Source organism: Solanum pennellii, chromosome 5, assembly GCF_001406875.1.
Source record: "Solanum pennellii chromosome 5, SPENNV200".
Taxonomy (NCBI): domain Eukaryota; kingdom Viridiplantae; phylum Streptophyta; class Magnoliopsida; order Solanales; family Solanaceae; genus Solanum; species Solanum pennellii.
This window is the reverse complement of record NC_028641.1, coordinates 43,063,941-43,087,235: the sequence shown is the minus strand read 5'-3', so window position 1 is coordinate 43,087,235 and position 23,295 is coordinate 43,063,941.

Here is a 23,295-nt window from a genome sequence, read left to right as displayed (position 1 = left end):
GATTTATTAATATTAACCCTCAAACTTTATAATTAAGGAAAGAATAGTCCAAAACGTCCCTTAAAACGTGTAAAGAAATCCGACTCTGACTGGGATTACACAGCCCGTGATGGGCCGTCGTGCCTACGATGGTCCGTCCTGCTGTCCGTCGCACGATACAGAGACTTGATTTTTGTAAAAAGTCCTGTGACGGGCCGTCGTGCCTGCGACGGTCCGTCCTGCCATTTCGTTACGAAATTCAGAGAGTCGATTTTCAGTACCCAATTTCAGAATTTCCAAGTGTTTTGGAACGAGACCCTGCGACGGTCCGTCGTGCCCACGACGGTTCGTCCTGCAGGTCCGTCGCCAAGTTCAGAGAGTCGATTTCAATACCCAAATTTCAGAAGTCTAAGTCTTTTGGAACGAGACACCCTCGACGGCCCGTCGTGTCCATGACGGCCCGTCGTGGGTTCCGTCGACTCACACAGTTTTTCCAGAAATAAAATCTGCTGCTCAAAACGACTAAACAGGTCGTTACATCAGTACTACTCACCCCCATAGCAAACAAGATCCTATAAACCTCACAAGGAAATCTTGGGGTCTTCATCAACTTTTTTCCAAAGAAAATAGAAGGATTAATCATCGTGAAATCTTTCAGTCGACTTGTCATAGTACTAGCGTGTTCATTCTCTTGAGGTACAACCTGCGTTTTAGCTTGTGCCGTAATAGCTTGAGCTTGAGTGGTGATTGCTTGGGCAATTAAGAGAAGGGCTGCCATCACCTTACCATCCTTCATGGCCAGAGATTGATCGAAACTTTATCATTAACAACAGCTTGCACTTGAAGAGGAACTTAATTGCCTTGGGAGTAGCACCCACATTTGCAATCTCTTCTCCTACTCTTCTCACGGCAGTCATTCTTGAGTTCATCACCAAAAATCAGAAGAAAAATATATATTCTAAGAGACACATAGTGTCAAAATTGTAGAGGCACGATATAGGATTATCAAGAAAAGAGAAGTTTCCTAGTGCTCACAAAGTCTCTCATCCATAATTGTGGCGCACTTCACAACCATGAAGAAGACATAAGGTAACGTGGTTTAGTGAGATATTCATCATAAGGATATTTCAACCCATGCTCTTATACCAAGTTTGTCACACACGAAGATTACACCCTAGATACGACCGGCGTCGGCGTCCTCTCAGAGGACTCATCACAAGCCCCTAGCATTCGTCATGACATGTCATAAGTTAAAATTTGTGGAAAATTAAAAACATTAATACTATATGAAGTACACTTATAATTCATACATACCAATAATGAAAACATAAGTAATGATAATCTACAAGATGACTCATATAATAACTATCTAAAGAGTACGAATCTAGACTTAGTCAATACGCCATATAGGCTTTAATACAAAAGAATACAGAGAACATAAACGGAAATACGAGTATTTTTAAAATCTAATAAAGTCTTCGTAAGATAGAATAATGAAAAGATTGCATCCCCGAACATAAGGACCTACCAACACTTGGAAAAAGAGTCTCAAGCTTCTTAAATCGACCTTCTTAATCTTAAATGGAGGCCCCTACATTTGTAGTTATATAAAGTAATGGGGTTAGTATGCCACATGTAGTATGTATGGGTATATGCACATAACATTTACGGACATGCATGAAAAAGGATCACTTATCATATCTTTCGAAAGAATTCTAAGTCATATGAATGTCTTCAATGCACATACATATAAAGCATGATAATAATCAAAGACATATTATCATATAGTAATGTTAACATTTCATATTCAAAATATCATAGACACGTAACATACAAACCTCTTGACAATGATCCCATCCCCAACCTACAAGTGCTATGGCCATGTGAAGCCCCATAACACCACAGAACCAAGTAGATAAGATAGGAGACAATAAGTAAAGTTTTCATTCATGTAACTTGTATAATAAGTAGTCATTACCTCATAAAGCAATGTAAACCAATAACATGTTCATTAACATAACCAACATCATATAAGAGTAAAAAATTTATCATAATCATAATACCTTTGATAATATCATATTGCATAATAAGACTCTCCTAGGACTTCCCTTTGAGTCAACTTGTAACATCCCAAAACCACACCTTAACATTATTGTGTAAGCTCGTATTACGACCGGCATCGTCGACCTCTCAAAGGTCTAACAGAAGCCCTTTCGAACCATTCATTGCATACATGTATGAAAAGTAGTGTGGAATTAAAACTTTTCATACGAAATAATATTACTTCAAAATATCTCTTTTATAGAAAAACATAATGAAAGACTACGTCATAAAGTCACCATCAGAGACACACAAATAAATTGGGACACGGTCCATACTTCAACATATAGAAAATAGCTAAGTCTATTTCAATACTTCAATAAGGAAAACTAAACATCAAGATGTCCTTGGATCTGGTGAGGACATACCAAAGTCTTTGCTTGAATGAACACTAATCCAATCTTCAACTTCGAGATTCCTTTCAAACAGCACCTGCACCTTTAGCGATAAAAAAGTATGGAATAAGTACAAACACTTGTACTAAGGATGGCGTAATGCATAAAATCATGAAAAATGGACATTCATATAAAACGTACTTCTTTTGATAAAAACATCATAGTATAACTATAAGAACAACTTTTAACACCTTAGAAACATCTAATATATGACACAAGTATTTCATCAAATATTGAAGAACATTAAAGTTAACTAAGTTGAACTTTACAGTAACCTCTTTTAGCATGCGTTGTTCTCACCAAAGGTTATCCGAAGATAAGATCATTCCCTTATTATTTTTATTAACTCCCCACCAAAGGTTACTCTAAGATTCACATAGGTAGAAAAAGAAGACACCGCCCATACACCCTCTTGAAGCTTATCTAAGAAATCCTCAAAGCTACACTATATATATCACATTCTATTCATCATACATTAGCTAAAGTCGTCATCGTTCATTAAGTCAATTAGAAGACATTTCATTCATTATAAAATTCACATAATGGTCTCGGAAAGACTAGGGACTCACATACTAACATCTTCAAAGTGTAGTCATGCAATTTCTAGATAGCGTCCTATTCCACTACTTAACTTCCTAAAACTTATCCAACACTAGCATGTATCCATATGATGAGAATAGGCAATAACTGACATAGACCATACTAGTTAGGCAAGGAATTTGGAGTTCTAACCTACTCCGATGAGGGTGTTCTACTTTCCAAGGGTAGCACTAGGACACATCCCATATAGGCACATGGTTAAGGAGTATGATAGTATTTTATGTACTCTAGTCTCATTCTCAAGTAAATCTACATCGCACTCTAGTCTCATTCTCAAGTAGAGCTGAAAACCATAACATATTCGCTCGGTGCTAGCCTTTGTTCTCATAGACTAAGTTAAATCTAAGAGACATATGAAAAGGTACCATATCATAGTCATTACTTTAGTGATAATGTAACTAAAAGAAGAGTCCACTAGGTCTTCCATTTGATGGTCTGTAAGGATAGCTCATTCTTAACCTTCTTTCTATAGAAGATTCCTTGTATTAGTCATGCTTAGAAGGGCATCATCTTATGTATACCGATCCTAGACATTCATTACACATTATTCCATATCCATACAAGACAAAGGTGCATAGGCCTACTAAGTCAAGATATTCATATTCATTATATATATGTATCAAAGAAGGGACACTAGTCTACCAAAACAAGACACAACATACTTTACTTTATTTCATATACATATCATTCTTTGACACACTTAGGAATGACCCTTATCATCGTTATGTCACCCTATATATTATTAATACATTATCGATATAACCATCATAGACTCATACAGTCAAATAGGAATAATCATGTATAAATTTTAAGACTACACACACAAACAGATAGTCATAGTCAAACATGATAAACTAATATCCATAGAATAGAACATACTTTCATATTACTAGCATGTAGATAGATATGATCTTACTTCACATAATCAATTAGAGAAATCATCATAATACTTCATGTATTACCGAAAAGGCCATGATCATCAATTTCATATAATCTTTACATCATTATAAATCCCAAAACAAACTACTCATTAATTCATAAGTGTAGAGACATGATCGCTTAACATATAAAATAGTCAAAATTGGAATTTGCATGTCTTGCATGGGTTCATAAGAATTATAGCTTTAAAACATTGCATTAACATCAATTTAATTCCAAAACATTGATTTAAAACTTTTTATGCAAGAACCCATGGCTAGATCATAAAATAGGACAAAATCATGATTTTTTATAATCTTTGAAAATAATTGGAATTGACTCCTAGAAGAAAGAGATTTCAAGGATGAATAACCATACCTTTATTGGATAAAATCCACGAAATTTGGTGAATAAATCAATTAAGAAGTTCAATCCTAGCTTTAACCTTACCCTTGTTTAATGAATTTTGACAAATCTTGAATTTTTTTAATGGAGTCTTCTACTTTGATTTTTTTCTGGAGGTTTTGCCCTAGATTTTGAGAGAGAAGAGTATTAGAATTTAAATATGGAATTAGGATTATGTAAGGCTTTATAGTACTTGTGAAACCTGTTTTATTTTGGTTTTCTTAGTGTGAAAGGAAGAGGAAATTACCTTAATTAGTATTTTCCCACGACCAAAATGGGACTGAACCATACTATTCACTTAAATGGTCAGAATTTTTTAGTCGAAAATTAGATTAATGCAAAATCGGTGGAGTTGGAAAGAGGATTCAAATACCTTTAACTCTAAGAGATATGGTCGTTTGAAGTTTGTCCAAATAAACTCTTATATATAAACTTAATTGGTAAGGAAACATTTAACTTTTCTTTATGTAAGGTTTTTCTAATGACATTAATTGATATTGAAAATCGTTTGTACACTAATAAATTTTACCATAAAACCTAAGAAAATTAGGAGTCTCTCAGAATGAACTTATACGAAAATATAAGAATTGCTAGGGCTTAACATAGAATTTTTCGGGATCTTACAAAACTTGTGCAATATATAGGTATGGTCCCGTACCCCTACTTGTACTATGTAGACTCTTCATATCACCCTAGTCAACGTCCCTTTACTTTTCATTCATTTTACTTGAGGGAACATTCGCCTTAACCGACATTATACCATGTGACCTAAACATAAAATCTAGGGTCATAAAACCCCATACCGAGAGAAGGTGATATACCGGCAAAAGTAGAACCAGACATGACAGATCTTTCTAGGTGGATTCATTAGCTAGTATCCTATGGTGGAAACGTAGATCAAGAACGAGGAGATGTATTAGAGACCCATAGTTCCACATTTCATGGCAGCCTCGATCTCATGAGAGTCATTGTTAACCCACCTTCAAACTAGGGAAGGGACACCTCCCATAGCTAGTTCATCGGTGCTAAGCTTAATTACCTTTTTAATTAACCTTTAAGTAATAATTTTTTCATAAATCTTATCATAATTCATAGGAGATTAACTCCTTCTATAAGCATGATCATAAGCTCTTTAGGATTAGATGAGAATTTTCTTTCATCGTAACCCTTCGTTTGTGAGATTAACATATCATATATCATCTTGTGTAAAGCATACCAGAGAATATCATAAACTTAGATTCTCATATTCTAAGCATGATCTCAAAAATTAACATATTCCTAGCCCAATATATATGCATAGCATCATGATACATCCTTCATTTGCATTGTAACATAATTTATAGGATAACATAAACACCATAGAGTAATCACAACTCTTGCTTCAAAGAACCTTTATAAAAAACTTATGTTCCATATACAACAATCATCCAACAACATAGGTAAAATATTCAATAACACAACGAATACCCACTCTTATAGTCATATACAATATCAGTTCATAATGTAGGATAAAGTAAAAGGGTCATTAAAGAGTTCATTAAAGTCATAGTCCCGATACCAACGTTTACATTTAATTAAGTAGTACATACAACCCATTTTGAACCATTAATCTTATAAGGACATGTTTCACACGAAAATATAATATTTACAAGACAAATATTCGACAATATGTACTTAATCAACAATATAAAACCATTATTTTTCATCGATAGTCATGAATCTAGTGTTAGGAAGTAATCCTGCTTCGCACAGTAAAACCCCCAGAAGTTTGGATTCTTTGGGACCTATAATGCCCCAAAATGAATTAAGGTGAACTAGAGCCTCATGAGAGTTTCTTGAGTTACATTGAATTTATAATGAGTAACTTATGTATTCTTAGGCGGTTTGTGAAGTTTTGTTAAGTTGGAGGTCAAACATCCAAGAACGACTATGACGTTCGGAAGGTGTGCCTTAGAAAGTGTTCTTGTGTGTCTTGATGTGTTTGTGTGAGTTTTACGTATTTGTTTTTCTTGAAACTTATGTGAGGTGTTCCTAAGACCTACTAGACTTAGTATAGTGTTTTAAATTCCCGGAACGACCCCTTCTAGGACCCACAAGAAGCCCTAGTTGAAAGGCCCAAGACTTGGAAAAAACTGCCAAAACAAATGCTCAATTGATAAGGCATTATACTGGGCGTAGGCCCATCGATGCCCAGTCGACTGGGAAGCATCGTCCCATACTTAGTGGGAAGTCTATCCCCCCATGTAGGATCCTTTGAAGTTATTGACGCCCAGCAGGACTGGCTGTTGACCGGGCGACGCTCCATAACTGGTGTCGTCGATTGATTCCTACCAAAAGTTGTAAGTTTTTTGCCTTGGCTTGGGGTGCTTGGTAAATTCACCCCAAGACTTTTATGACCCTACGACGTTAGTTTTAGTGTTTATTAGGTTTATTAAAGTGTTTTACGACCCTAGGACGTTAGTTTTAGTGTTTATGACCCAAGTATCCATGGAAGCTAGAAGTGAAGAAGTGCTAGGAGTGCTGTTGTTTGTCGTTTCTCCATAAAAAATATTTTGTATTCCCTCAATATGAGGTATGGTATCCATCCTTGAACTATCTTTCATTCATGGAGTCCCTTCAAACGAATTTTCAAAAGAGTTTTTCAACCTTAGTTTCTACTATCTTCAAATCTAAATGTGGGTCTTGCATGAAAACATTTTTAATGAATTAATAATGGTATTCACAATGTTAGTTGACGATGTTTAGGATAAAACTTCAATGAAATCGTGTTAAACTGTTTCATCAAACTTTGATATAAGAAATGGGTTATATGAGCATGAATTGGTTGTCTTTGAGCTTTGATTTCTTATGGTTGTTATTGTTATTTAGCTACTTCCCAAAGGGTAACTTGATAATGAATTATTGAATAAAATGTTATAGGTAAAGAAAGCTTGGATTAAAGGGTAAAGTCGTTATGATGTTTATCTTTGATTTCAAAATGCTATTGAGTGGTATGGTCCACCTTTTTTGTTGCGGTGTTTAGTTGAATTGTATGAATGTAAAATTTCTAGTTATTGTTAATGAGTCTATTGAAGCTGGTTATGTCAAGTAAGATGTTAAATATGCTATTCATGTTAAATGTGCCTTATGAAGTTGTTAAGTGAAGAAGACTAGAGTATATGCTTGAATAAAGTTATTCTTGTTAATTGCTATATGAAACTTGTTATGAGAAGTATGTTAAGCATTATGTATAAAGGAATTATACGATTATGTGAAGCATGTAAGATGTGTGTTGTGATCAATGAAGGTCTAAGCATGTAGAGAATTTAAATATGAATGACGTGATGCATATGTGCACGATGTACTCACATGTACACGCACTCACACTTGAATGAATGAGTGAAGCTAAGTTAAGTTCAAAATGGGAGTTTTTGGGTGAACACTCTTCGTGAATAGAGATGAAGTTTTTAGTAGCAACCCCACTATATCCCATGAGCTTTCTAAGATAGGATGAAGGATGAATTCCCTTCGTGAGTTGAGATGTGGTGTTCACCAGTTATCCTAAATCTATAGTCTATAATGTTTAGAATCTGTGGTATGTTACGCCTAGCACCGAGAGAATATAAAAAAGAGGTTGTTACACTTCGTGAGTTGAGATGTTTTATTCTAATATACCTCTTGAGATGAGTACTCCATGTAAAATCTAAGAGAATGACCTCATTTTAGGAAAGTGGAGCTCCCTCATCCGATAGGGTTTAATATCGGGATTCTATTTCTAGATATCATGGTCAATATCGGTTAATCTAACTGCCACAAAAGAAATGAATGTGCTAACTCTTCTAAAAGAGTGTTCTACTTAGGGTAGGTAGTGGAATGTGAAGCTATTTATCCATTGCACTAGGTAGGAAATCCGAATAGGGAGTCTCGTTGAGACTTATTTTAATGGAATGAACTATGTATTCTAAAAGAACGTACTACTTAGGGTATGTGGTGGTATTGGATGCTATCTATCCGTTGCACTAAGTAGGACATTCCGAAAGGGAAGATTTGGTGCCAAACCATATAAATGAATATGCTAATTATAGTAGGTGGTGTTATGGGACACCATATACTCATTGCACTAAGTAGGAATTCAGCAAGGGAAGACTTTGGTGTTTGTTCGGTGTCTTTTAATGTCTTGCAATTAATTGAGGGGCTTGTTTCTTTCGAGTTTAATAAGCCATAAAGGGTAGTCTTGAGGATTGCTTTGATGTGTATTGAAGGAGGCATATGCAATCTTCTTTCATGTCTTTTCTTAATGAGTCTTAGGATAATCCTCAGGTAGGGAAACTCTTATGGAAAATGAGTTCACTTTCTCTTTCGCTTGGCCTTTGAAGTCACTCATTTAGAATAGCATAGTTCATCTTAATTGCTCAGGTTAAATACATTGTGAATGCTTTAAATGATTTATTGTAAATTTTTAAAAGGTTTCACTATAAATGCTTAATTAGATCACTATAATGTTACTTTTAGTTTATTGTGATGTTTTGGAAAGTTACTGTAAAGTGTTCCTTTAGTTTAAAAGTTATGGAAATATCCCTTTAAGTGTAAAATGATGTTCCTTATGTGGTTTAGTTTCTAAATTCGTGAATGTTTTACTTAATTTGGTATGAAATGGTATTTTACTAATATATCCCTTTTCGCATGTTTTTGCATATGCCATACTTCTTATTATATTTGTAATAACCCCATACTTTTCTATACTATTTAAGTATAGGTTGAAAGCAAGGTTGAAGTATCGAAGGAAAAGATTGGAAAAGTTCTTCTCAAGACAAAGTGTCCTCATATATTCGAGGGCATGATTTCTATCTTATTAGTTTCCTTATGTTAACACTTATTATGTATTTCATTTCAATGTAAAGGGTCATATCCCTAAGTTATTTATATTTTTTCTTTAAGTTTGGCTTGTGACGGTGATATTTCATATGTATTTATAAAAGAATTCCTTTTGTATCAAATTTGTTTAAAGTTTTAACTACGCACTACTTTTCATGACTTATGTAATGAATTCTAGTTAAAGGGCTTGTGCGAGACCCCAAAGGGTCATGTATGCCCGACCAAGAAACGAGGGTTCATCCTAACTTCTAGGGGGTACTTTCGGGTCGTGACAGACTTTGTATCAGAGCATAAGTTTTGGGAAATAGTTTAAGGTCTATCAGTCTCACAAGCCACATCTAGTTGTATCTAGGTCATTGTTGTAAGTCGCGACACATCCATAGAAAAGAGGCTATAGGATGATAGAGTTTCACTTTCTTCATTACTCTTGAATCCTGCCATAGACATAACTCCATAAGGCCTTTCTCTCTCTTATTTTCCCTTGGCCGCTGGTCTTCTATGTCTGATTGATTGAAGGGGAGGTTTTTCTATGTTTGAGGTAGAGAAATGGTGAGTTTTGATGTTATGATGGTTTTATGTCTAAAAGAGTAGATGCGGAGGTATGTTTTTAAATTAGGGATGTTATGCCATTTATGAATAGATGTGAATTATGAGGTTGGGAGTGTTGTGATCAGAAACTTTATGGTGATTTAGCTCGAATAATGGTAAGAGTTATAAGGATGAATATAGTGCTTTTGAGAATAAATGAGTTATCTTGTGATTATGTTCCATGATGGTCGATATGCTTTAAGGTGTGAATTTGAGGAAATGTTGAGAGAATATGGAGTTTTTGTAGGAGTTGAGGGCAACCCTCTTGTGTGAATAATGTTTCATACTTGTTCTTCTTATTGGTGGATATTGTGGTGTAGGCTTACACTAAGATGGAAATGTTGTATGAATATTTAGTGAGGAAGTTTCGTTCCATGAAATTGAGTTAAGTGATGCCTACTCGTTGAATGAAGTAATGTTTATGAGAGTTTGTCTAGGCTTGAATCCTAAGAGGAAAATGTTATGTTTAACTTGTAAGGTTGATGTTAAATCTTGATGTGCATGAGTCGAGGGTAGTGTGAGTTTTTACCTTGTGAGAGGCATAATGGTTATTTGAAGTATGAAGCCTTGCAGATGGGTTTACCATAAGTGGGGGAGAGTGAGTTGAGTAGAATTCCATGTAATGTACTTAGTCCAAGAGAATACTCAAGGGTCACTAAGTGGGTGTGGTAGTATGGGATGCTACTCTCACATTGCACTTAGTGAAACTTACAAAGTGTCATTGGAGTAAGTTAGTGACGTCTTGTCCCTCATTGTGTAATTATATCTTGATAAAGATGCTTTGAAGGTGCATTATGAAATTGTTATGCATGTGACAGTGTTGTTTTGAAGTCACTATAATGATGTCCAACTTATTGAGAAAATTGCATTTCTTTTGAATTATGGTTTCAATGTGTTACGAGATGTGTTTATATGGTATTATACTTCGTGTTATCATTCCCTCTTGATGAATAGCTCAAAGAATGAAAGTTTGAAATTTTTAAGCATGTTGGTAGTGAATATAGTTAATGCTCACTGTGAAATTTCTCATTTTTGGAAAAAATTGTTTTTTCTTTTGTTGAAGTTTCAATGAGTGCAAGAATGTTTTATATAAGCATGTTAAGGTTGGAGAAGGTAGTTCCTCATTAAAAGAAGGTTAAGGGTGAGTTTTGAAGTTTTTAAAGTTTTACAAGAGTTTCTTATGTTCCTACTGTTCGATAAGTGTGTTGATCATGATTTAAATGTGTTATATTCCTTAGAAAGTGTTCTTGTGTGTCCTGATGTGTTTGTGTGAGTTTTACGTATTCGTTTTTCTTGAAACTGATGTGAAGTGTTCCTAAGACGTAAACTACTTATATTAGGGGCTTAACTCCAAGGCACGACCCCACCTAGGATACACAAGGGGCCCTAGTTTAAGGTCCCAAGACTTGGACAGACCTGCCAAAACCACTGCTCAATCAACGAGGCACTCTATTAGGCGTAGGCCCATCGACGCCCCGTAGACTGGGGGCGTCGTCAGATAATTAGTGGGAAGTTTATCGGCACATGTAGAAGCCTCTGATGTCATTGATGCCCAGCAGGACGAGCCATCGACCAGGCGACGCCCCGTACCTTGGGTCGTCGATTGACTCCTTCCAAAAGCTGTATGTTTGCTGCCTTGACTTGGGGTGTTTGGTAAATTCAACCAAAATATTTTATGACCCCCTCTTCCTAAAACCCAAAACCCTTCTCTCTTAGAATTATCTCGCAAGTCTCCATGGATGATAGAAGTGAAGGAGTTCTAGGAAGGCTGTTGGTGGTCGTTGCTCTATAAAAAATCTTTGGTATTTATTCAATATGATGTATGTTATCCATCCTTTAACTCTCTTTCATTAAAGGAGTCCCTTCAAACAAATTCTGAACCCTAGTTTCTACTATCTTCAAATATATATATGGTGTCTTGCATGAAAATGTTTCTACTGAATTAACAAAGGTATTCCTAATGATAGTTTATGATTTTAAGTTTAAACGTTCAATGAAATCATGTGAATGTTTTTCATCAAACTTTTACTTAAGAAATGAGTTATATGAGAATGAATTAGTAGTCTTTGAGCGTTGATTTCTTATGGCTGTTGTTGTTGTTGTTTAGCTACTGACCAAAGGGATAATTTATAGTGAATTATTGAATAAAATGTTAGATGTGATGAAATATTGATTAAAGGGTAAGTTGATTATGATGTTTATCTTTGATTTTGAAATGTTATTGAGTGGTATGGTCCACCTTAGTAGTGGCGGTGTTTAATTTAATTGTATAAATGTAAAGATACTAGTTATTGTGAATGACGATTTTAATGCTTTTTATATAAAGTAATATGATAAATATGCTATTCTTGTTAAATGTGGCTTATAAAGTGATTAAGTGAAGTAGACTAGAGTATATGCTTGAATGAAGTTATTCTTGTTAATTGATTTATAAAACTTGTTATGAGAAGTATGTTAATGATTATGTACAAAGGAATTATATGATTATGTGAAGAATGTAAGATGTGTGATGTAATGAGTGATAATCTAAGCATGTATAGAAATTAAATATGAATGAAATTGATGTTTATCTCCAAGGTGTGCTCGTATGAACACACACACTCACACTTGAATGAATAAATTACGTTAAGTCCAAATGGGGAGTTTTAGGGTAAGCACTCTTCGTGAGTTGAGATGAAGTGTTAAGTTGCAACACCACCATATCCCCTGAGTTTTCTAAGATAGGTCGGAGGATGAATATCGTTCGTGCATTGAGATGTGGTGTTCACTAGTTATCCTTAACCGATAGTCTATAATGTTTATAATCAGTGGGAAGTTATACCTAGAACCGAGATGATATGAAGTAGAGGTGGCTACACTACGTGAGTTGACATTTTGTATTCCAATGTACCTCTTAAGATGAGTACTCCTCGTTAGTAGAGTATGAGTAAATTAGTAGCGATCTCTTTATCCCTTAACTATGCACCCACCTAGGTGTAGCTATTTGGCAAGACATGTAAAAGCTAAGAGAATGACCTAATTCTAGCCAAGTGGTGATCCCTCATCCGATAGGGGTTGATATAAGGATTACATGTCTAGCTCTCATGGTCTATGTCTGTTAAGATAACTCCCACAAAAGAAATAAATGTTCCAAGTCTTCAAAAGGAGTGGTCTACTTAGGGTAGGTACTGGAATTGGATGATATTTATTCGTTGCACTAGGTAGGCAATCTGAAAGGGGAATCTTGGTGAGACTTATTTAGATTGAATGAACTATGTCTGATAAAAGAACTTACTATTTTGGGTAGGTGGTGATATTTGATGTTATCTATCCATTGCACCTAGTAGAACCTTTCGAATGGGAATACTTGGTGCCAACCTTCTATAAGAATGTTGTACTTACGGTAGGTGGTGGTATGGGACTCAATCTACTCATTTCAATTAGAATTCATTCCGAAAGGGATTACTTTGTTTGTTTGTTGGGTGTCTTTTAATAACTTGCCATTGATTAAAGGGATTGTTTCTCCCAATTTGAGTAAGCCAACAGGGGTATTCTTGAGGATTTCTTTGGTGTGTATTGAAGGAGGCATATGCATACTTACTTTTTATCTTACCTTACTGAGTCTTAGGATAATCGTGAAGTAGGGAAACTCTTACAGAAAACGTGTTCACTTTCTCTTTCGCTTGGCCTTGGAAGTTCAGTCATTTAGAATAGGATAGTTCATTGTGATTTCTCAAATTGAATATATTGTGGATACTTTAAATGATTTATTCTAAATGTTCAAATGGTTTTACTTTAAATTCTTAATTAGTTCAATGTAATTTTAGTTTGAGTTTGAAGATTTGGGAAGTTACAATAAAGTGTTCCTTTAGTTTAAAAATTATGGAAATACTTCCTTATGTTGTTTTGTTTCTAAATTTATGAATGTTTTACTTAAATTGGCTAGAAATGATATTTTACTAAAATGTCCCTTTTCGCATATTTTTTGCATATGCCATACTTAGTACATTATTTGTAATAAACCCATACTTTTCTATGCTATCTAAGTAGAGGTTGGAGGAAAGGTTAAAGTCTAGAAGGCAAAGCTTGGGACACTTCCCCTCAAGAAAAAGTGTACTCATATATTCGAGGACATAATTTCTATTTTCTTAGTTTCCTTATGTTAAGTATTATTATACATTTCATTTCAATGTAAAGGGGAGTGTCCCTATGTTATTTATGTCGTGTCTTTAAGTTTGGCTTCTGATGATGAGATTTGTTATGTGTTTATAAAATAATTCCTTTTATATCAAATGTCTTGAAAAGTTTTAACTTCGCACTACTTTTCATGTTTTATATAATCAATGCTAGTTAAAGGGCTTGTGCGAGACCCCAAAGGGTCAAGTACGCCCTGTCACGAAACAAGAGTTCCTCCTAACTTCTAAGGGGTACTTTTGTATCGTGACAAACTTGGTATCAGAGCATAAATTTTTTTGAAATAGTTTAAGGTCTAAAAGTCTCACAAGCCACATATAGTTGTTTCTTGGTCATTAGTGTGAGTCGTGACACATCCATGTACAAGAGGCAATTGAACGATAGAGTTTCACTTTCTTCATTACTCTTGAATCATGCCATAGAATTTAACTCCATAAGGCCTCTCTCTCTGTTATCTTCCCTTGTTCGGTGGTCTTTTAGGTGTCAATTCTTGCAAGGGGATATGTTTCTATTTTTTAGGGAGAGAAAAGGTAAGTTTTTATGTTATGATGGTCTTATGGCTAAAAGAGCAGATGTGAAGGTATGTTTTAAAATTTAGGATGTGATGCCATTTTAGGATAGGTGTTAATTATGAGGTTGGGATTTTTGTGATGAGAAACTTTATGGTGATTTAGTTCTATGAATGGTCAGATTTATAAGTATGAATAAAGTGCTTCTGAGAATAAATGAGTTATCTTGTCATTATGTTCAATGATGGTAGATAATCTTTAAGGTGTGAATTTGAGGAAATGTTGAGAGAATGTGGAGATTTTGTAGGAGTTGAGGGCCACCCTCTTGTTTGAATGATGTTTCATAGTTGTTCTTATGATTGGTGGATGTTGTGGTGTAGGCTTACACTACGATGGAAATTTGGTATTAATATTTACTGAGGAAGTTTCATTCCATGAAATTTAGTTATGTGATTCCTAAGTGTTGAATGAATTTATGTTTAAGAGGGGTTGTCTACCCTTGAATCCTAAGAGGAAACTTTTTTCCTTACTTGTAAGGTTGATGTTTAATCTTGATGTGCATGAGTTGAGGGTAGTCTTAGTTTTTACCATGTGAGAGGAATGATGGTTCTTTCAAGTATGAAGCATTTATGTTGGCTTTACCCTAAGTGGGGGAGAGTGAGGTTAGTAGAATGGCATGTAATGTACTTAGTCCAAGAGAATCTTCAAGGGTCACTATGTGGGATAGGTAGTACGGAGTAAATTAGTGTGATCTTGTCCCTCATAGTATCATGACATCTTGATAAATATGCTTGGAAGGTGCATTATGAAATTTTTAAGCATGTGACATAGTGATATTTTGAAGTCACTATAATGAAGTCCAACTTTTTGAGAAAATTGAATTTTTCATGAATTATTGTTCCAATGTGTTATGAGATGAGTTTATATGGTATTATACTTCATGTTATCATGCCCTCTTTATGAATTTCTCAAAGAATGGAAGTTTGAAATTTGTAAGCATGTTGGCAGTAAATAAAATAAATGCCCACTGTGAAATTTCTCATTTTTGAAGAAAATTGTTTTGTCTTTGATTGAAGTTTCAATGAGTGCAAAAGTGTTGTATATGATAATGTTTAGGTTGGAGAAGGTAGTCCTCCATAAAAGAAGGTTTTGGGTGAGTTTTGATAATTCTAAACTTTTACAAGAGTTTCTTATGTTGTTAGTATTTGTTAAATGTGAATTGATTATCCTATCTAGTTGATGCTTTGATTTTGAGTGTGTTGATCATGATTTTAATGTGTTATGTGATGCTAAATGATAGTTTCTGTTCTTGAATTTTAGTAGCAGTCGGGGGCGAATGTTATTCTAAGTGCTGGAGAATGGAACCCCCCAAAATGAACTAAGGTGAACTAGAACCTCATGAGTGTTTCTTGAGTTAATTTGAATTTAAAATGATTTAATCTACTGTTCTTAGGCAGTATGTGAAATTTGTTTATGTTTGGAGGTCAAACGTCCAAAAACGTCCATGACATTCGGAAGGTGTGCCTTCGGAAGTGTTCTTCCATGTCTTGATGTGTTTGTGTGAGTTTTACGTGTCTGTTTTGCTTGAAACTTATGTGAGGCGTTCCTAACACATATATGACTGGTTGAAAATTCGGTCACGACTCCACCTAGGACCCACCAGGTTCCCTAATTTAAGGGACTAAAACTTGGACAGAACTTCCAAAACCACTGCTCAATCGACAAAGCAGTCTACTAGGCGTAGGCCCATCGATTCCCCGTCGAGCGGGGGAAGTATTCCCTTAGATAGTTGAAGTCCATACACCATTTATCAGCCTATGATGTCATTAAAGCCGAAAAGGACGGGCCGTTGACCTGGCGATGCCCCGTACCTTGGGTCGTCGATTGATTCCTTACAAAAGTTGTAAGTTTGTGTCTTGTCTTGCGGTGTTTGGTAAATTCAACCCAAGTGTTTTATGACCCTAGGATTTTAGTTTAAGTGTTTATTGTGTATATTAATGTGTTATAATCCCTAAGACCCCATTTTAGACCCTCTTCCTAAAACCCAAAACCCCTCTCTCTTAGAATTCTCTCTCAAGTCTCCATGGAAGCTAGAACTCAAGAAGTGGTAGGAGGTCTATTGGTTGTCGTTTGTCCATAAAAATTCTTTGGTATTTTATCAATATGAGGTATGGTATCCATCCTTGAACTCTGTTTCATTCAATGAGTCCCTTCAAACTAATATTCATGATGGGTTTTCAACCCTAGTTTCTACTATCTTCAAAATTAAATATGGGTCTTGCATGAAAACGTTTTTAATGAATTAATAATGGTATTCTTAAATTTATTTGATTATTTTAAGATTAAAACTTCAATGAAATCATGTTAATGTTTTTGTTCAAACTTTGACTTAAGAAATGGGTTATATGAGCATTAGTTGTTAGTCTTTGAGCTTTGATTTCTTTGTGGAAGTGTTTACTTGAATTGTATGAATGTAATGTTTCTAGTTATTTTGAATGAGGCTATAAAGGCTTGTTTTGTGAAGTAATATGATAAAGATGCTATTCTTGTTAAAAGTTCCTTATGAAGTTATTAAGTGAAGTAGACTAGAGTATATGCGTGAATGAAGTTATTCTTGTTAATTGCTTTATGAAAATTGTTATGAGAACTATGTTGAGGATTAATTATAAAGAACTTATATGATTATGTAAAGCATGTAAGATGTGTGATATGATAAATGAAGGTCTAAGCATGTATAGAAGTTAAATATGAATGAAGTGAAGCTTATGTGCAAGGTGTGCTCACATGTACACAAACTCACACTTGAATGAATGAATGAAGCTAAGTTAAGTTCAAAAGGGGAGTTTTGGGGCGAAAACTCTTCGTGAGTTGAGAAACCCCACTACATCCCATGAGATTTCTATGATAGGTTGGACGATTAATGTCGTTTATGAGCTGAGATTTGGTGTTCACTAGTTATCCTTGAATATATTCTATAATGTTTAGAATACGGGGGATGTTATTACTATAACCGAGAGGATATGAAGAAGAGGTGGTTACACTTCGTGAGTTGAGATGTTGTATTCCAATATACCTCTTGAGATGACTACTTCTCGTTACTAGAGAATGAGTTACTTAGTAGCAATCTCCTTATCCCTTAACTATGCGCCTGCATAGGTGAAGCTATTGGGAAAGACATGTAAAAGCTAAGAGAATGACCTCATTATGGGCAAGTGGAGCTCCCTCAACCGATACGGGTTAATATCAGGATTCCATGTGTAGATCTCATTGTCAATATCGCTTAAGCTAACTCCCTCAAATTAAATGAATGTGCTAAGTCTTCTAAAGGTGTGTTATACTTAGGGTAGGTAGTTGAATTGGACACTATTTATAAAATTCACTAGGTAGGCAATCTGAAAGGGGAGTCTTCGTGAGACTTATTTGAATTGAATGAACTAAGTCTTCTAAAAGAACGTACTACTTAGGGTAGGTGGTGGTATGAGACTCTATCTATACATTGCACTAAGTAGGAACTTTCGAAAGGGAAGACCTTGTGCCAAACCATATAAAAGAATCTGCTACTTAGGGTAGGTGGAGGTATGGGACGCCATATACTCATTGAACTAAGTAGGCATTCCGAAAGGGAAGGCTTTGGTAGTTTGTTGGGTGTCATTTAATGTCTTACCTTTGAATGAGGAGCTTGATTCTCCGGAGTTGAGTAGGCAAAAAAGGGGTAGTTTGGAGGATCGCTTCGGTGTGTATTGGAGGAGGCATATGCATACTTCCGTCATGTCTTACCTTAGTGAGTCTTAGGATAATCCTTAGGTATGGAAACTCTTACTGAAAATGAGTTCACTTTCTCTTTCGCTTGACCTTGGAAATTCACTCATTTAGAATAGTATAGTTCATTGTAATTGATCAAGTTGAATACATTGTGAAAGCTTTAAATGATTTATTGTAAATGTTTAAATGGTTTCACTATAAATGCTTAATTACAACACTGTAATGTTAGTTGGTGTTTATAATGAAGTTTTGGGAAGTTACTGTAAAGTGTTCCTTTAGTTAAAATTATGTAAATACTCCTTTAAGTTTTAAAATAATGTTCCTTATGTTGTTTTGTTTCTAAATACATGAATGTTTTACATAATTTTGCATGAAATGGTATTTCACTAAATATCCCTTTTCGCATGTTTTTGCATATGCCATACTTAGTACATTATTTGTAATAACCCCATACTTTTATATACTATCTAAGTATAGGTTGGAAGAAAAGTTGAAGTCTAGAAGTCAAAGCTTGGGAATGTTCTTCTCAACAAAAAGTGTCCTCATATATTCGAGGGCATAATTTCTATCTTCTTAGTTTCCTTATGTTAAGACTTATTATGTATTTCATTTCAATGTAAAGGGCTGTGTATTTAAGTTACTTATTTCGTGTATTTATGTTTTGCTTGTGACGATGAGATTTCTTAAGTATTTATAAATGAATTCCTTTTTATATCAAAAGTCTTTAAAAGTTTTAATTCCGCACTACTTTTCATGTCTTATGTAATGAATGATACTTAAAGGGGTTGTGCGAGACCCAAAAGTATCAAGTACGCCCGTTCATGAAACAATGGTTCCTCTTAACTTCTAGGGGGTACTTTTGAGTCGTGACAGTACAAGCTTTGAAAAAACCTCTTGGAGAAAGGAATCCAAACACTGAAAAACCCATACTTTATAAATGAATAATCAACAAAATTTTATTGGAAACCTTGGAATCTTCGTCTTCTTCCTTAAGCGCTTCTTGTTCTTCAATGGAGCTTTGAATAAGATAGTGTTTCTTGAGAGAGATGAGAAAATTCGTTTTAATCTAGTTTTAGGGTGTAAAAAGTCGTCTAAAGCTCACCTAGAATCAATATATAGTCATAATATAAAATACCCAAAAGACCCTTCACATAAATGTGTGTTTTTATGAAGATAAAATACAAAAAAATACTACTTTAACGAATATAGGAAGTGGTTGCGCGTTGCGGAGCCAATTCACACTATTTTTCTGAATTTTTGGGTCGAAGCAGTGAAGTTGTCCGCCTCGCATTGCGAGGCTTCTTCTCAATTCTTGAGCCAGTGAAAGTTGTGCATCGCGCTCCACTTTCACCAATCTTGCTCGCTAAGGCTGTTTGGCAGCCTGCCTACCCATGTATGGGTCCTCCCCGAGGACCCTTCGAGTGATTCTTAGGGTGTCGTTACCGGTGGTTTGGACGATTCGAACCACACTCTAACTATCCAAAGTATTTTTACAAGTTTTAATATTCATTTGAGACTTCGAAACCTTCACCAAAAATAATAACGACAACTAGTTCAAATTAGCTAGTTTCCGGATGTCAAGGTATTTCTTTATCGTTTTGGCTCTAACCTTTTCTAAATTAGTTAACTACATTAATATAGGTATGGAAATATCAATTTAAACATTATTAAATAGATTAAGATCTAGTCTAAGTCATGAATTTAATGAGTGTTACAACTTCTCTATGATTCATTGAAGTCGTTCTTGTGATTATAGTTTTCCCAATGTCATTCGAGGACGAATGTTCCCAAGTGAGGGATATCGTAAGACCCCCAAAAAGAGTTAGGGTGTCTATAGCCTCACTTGTTCCTATAATCTTCTTACCATGTTAATAAAGTGTTTTAAAGTATGCATAAATTATTTGAAGTCATTTGGAAGTGAAATATCCAAGAATGTCCAAGACGTTCGAAAATTAGACCTAGAGACGTGCATGTATTACTTGAGTGTGTCAAGCATGTGTGGAAGTTTTCTGACTGTTTGTTTTGGGTAAAAATCTTATGAAAGGTCCTTGGAATTTTAATTTGTGTATTTAGGTTGGAAACGCTTAGTACGACTCCCCGAGGGCCCCACATAAGGCTCTCAAGGGGGACCCAAAGTATGCCGAGAAACTGCCTTGGAAGTGTCTACCTACAACCTTCAATCGATTGCCAATAAGTTAACCAATGCCCCGTCGATGGTGAGGAGTTAATTGTTACTTAGCCTGGATAAGGCTCAGTCAAATTACAGCCTCAGACCCAAAAGACAGTGGCCACCAACGGCCCGTCGATGGGCCGAAGGGGCATCGTATGGTGGCCGTTGATTCAGGTTGTGTCTACTGCAATGCACACTGTTTCAGTTTTGGGTTGAATGGGAAATTCATAACATCATGCCCACATTATACAAAATCACATACATATACTACATATTCCTTTACTTTATGCATTACCCCATATAACCAAATTCGAATTATACCTTCACATATACCAAAACATGATATTACTGCATACATAGTATTGTCGACAAGTCCATGATCTCAAGAAGAACGATAAGTAAACACCACCACAATAAGTTGACCATACCACACAATAATAATTTTATAGGAATTCTACATTAGTCAGCGAATTAGGTCAACTTACCCTCTTCCAATAGCCAAGGTCACCATTCCTTAACATCTCCAACAATTTACAATATACTAGCATCATTAAAAATAGGAATCAACTATACAAATCATTATAACCATAGTTCCATCAACATTAGAGCCTAAGCAATACACCTACTTCATAAGCCAAATTTAGGAATTTTTGTAAAATCAAGTGTTCATTTAAATTTTCGTTGTAAAACATCAATTTATCATCAATAATATCATATCTAATTATTTGAAATCATTCTAATGAAGAATCCTAGAGTTAGAGTAGAAATTGGACTTTTTCATTAAATTTGATATCAGTTTGAGATTATCTCTAAGGTAATATCTAACCTTAGATAAAGAATTCACATACCTTATTGAAGTCTTAGCCACAAAATTTGGGTTAAAAACTTGGACGATGGTTTTTTTCTTGGAGATTGAAAGTTCTTCAATGGATGATTTGGATGACATGGAATTTAAGGAGAAGGGAGAGCTTTTGATTTTCAATTTGAGGTTTTTTTTTATTCGTGAAGTTCAAAAGTGACTTAAAACTATTCATAATAAATCCCCAAAGTAGCAAAAATACCCCTAAACTAGTTGGACCTTTTTAATTAAGTCTAACTTGACTTTTATTAACGCAATCAAATATGGAACATTGCTGCGCGTCACGGATGCGCATCCCAAATGTTATTCTCTACAATTATTTGTCCTTTGAGTGACTGGCGCACCTTGTGGAAGATCCTCCAAAAAGTTGTTGCTTGCACACAGCCTAGGCAGCCTCTTTACTAATGATAGGGTCTTCCTCAAGGACCCTAAGATTGGTCATTGAAGAGTCTTACCCAGATGTTTGGCCCTATAATCGATTCTTAAGGCACTACGGTCACTTCCACTGATTTTCTACTCCAATCAACACACAAAAACATGCAAAACTTACTAAGATACACCAACACATAAAAGACTAGTTTTCAAACCTCTTGATCGTTCTTTGACATTTCACTTTTAAATTGTTTAAAACTTACTTCAAAATTTATTCTTCATTATTTTTGACAATTTATTCACTCATAAAACCTACGTGAAGCTCTAGGCTATCCTATTTCATCTTGAAGGTGTTACAATGATTTTTATGGATTGTCCCTATTTGGTTTCTATTGTTATGATGCCCTTTGTTGCTATATGTGGGATCTATGTGAAATGACATGTTATGTTGCGAAATGTATGTCATGATATCGTTAAAACATGTTAGAAGTCGTTATGGTTAAAAAGAGTTTCTTTTTAGATTGAAATGGTACTGTATGGTTTTGCATAATGGTAGCCAGAAGTGCTGTTGTTTCACGGGGTGCTTTCAATGCTTTTCCCTTAAGATTGTGTGTGTGTAGAGACTTTTTGTTGTAGTTCTTACATGGTTTTGTATTTTTATAAGAAAGATGTCCATACTAAAAATGCAGAAGGCAGTTGGAACATAATGTAGAGAAACAACCTATGAAGGCTATCGACGGCCCAACCATTTAATCGGTGGTCCATAGGTGGTGACCGTCGATTATCGTTCAGACTGATGGAGAATTTTGAGGAAATATGACCAACAGTGGAACAACAGAATGGATAGACTTATTGATGGACTGTCCTGCTTAATCATCGATTTGATCAGAGAGAGTCCCAATACCCGAAGTTGGAGAAATTTTAAGAATGGAGTGATGGAGGGCATTGAAAGACCAGAGGCGCATTGAATTACCGTGATTTTGGTCCATCGAATGATTAAGAGATGATTCCATCCGAACGATAAAAAATATTCTTAGTCTGGACTGACGGAGGCAGTCGACGGTTCATCGATGGTCTGTTAGTAGTATTCATCGATCACAACTGCGTTTTTTGACAAACTTTCTTTATTCCAATTCCTTTTTATTTAGGACAATGTTTTATATAATTGGGTTTAAAACATCAGTTTTGGGGTTACAAGTTATTGTTATTGCTCTTTTTTTGTTTGGAGATTAGGTTTTGCAAACTTTAGCAATAATTCAATTTCCGGATTTAGTTTCAACTATTGTGGGAACCATGGGTGATTAAAAAAGTAGAACTATCTAAATAACATATCTCAAATAGGTTCTTGAATATATTAATAATTCTTTAATGTAGAAGTCCTTTTAGTGGTGGCCAACGTTACAACTCGACTTGTTACCACTTGAGGACTAATGAGATAGTTAATAAGAAAAGAATTATAAACAAAGATTTAGTGAGATAATACCTAATATGTTAGAGTCGATTGTTGCGAAGTAATAACTAAGTTATACATCAATTTTGATGCTTAATATGAAGTCAATGTAAGGGTTAGTAGCTTACAGACATGTCGCCGGACCATGGTACGGGGTGAAA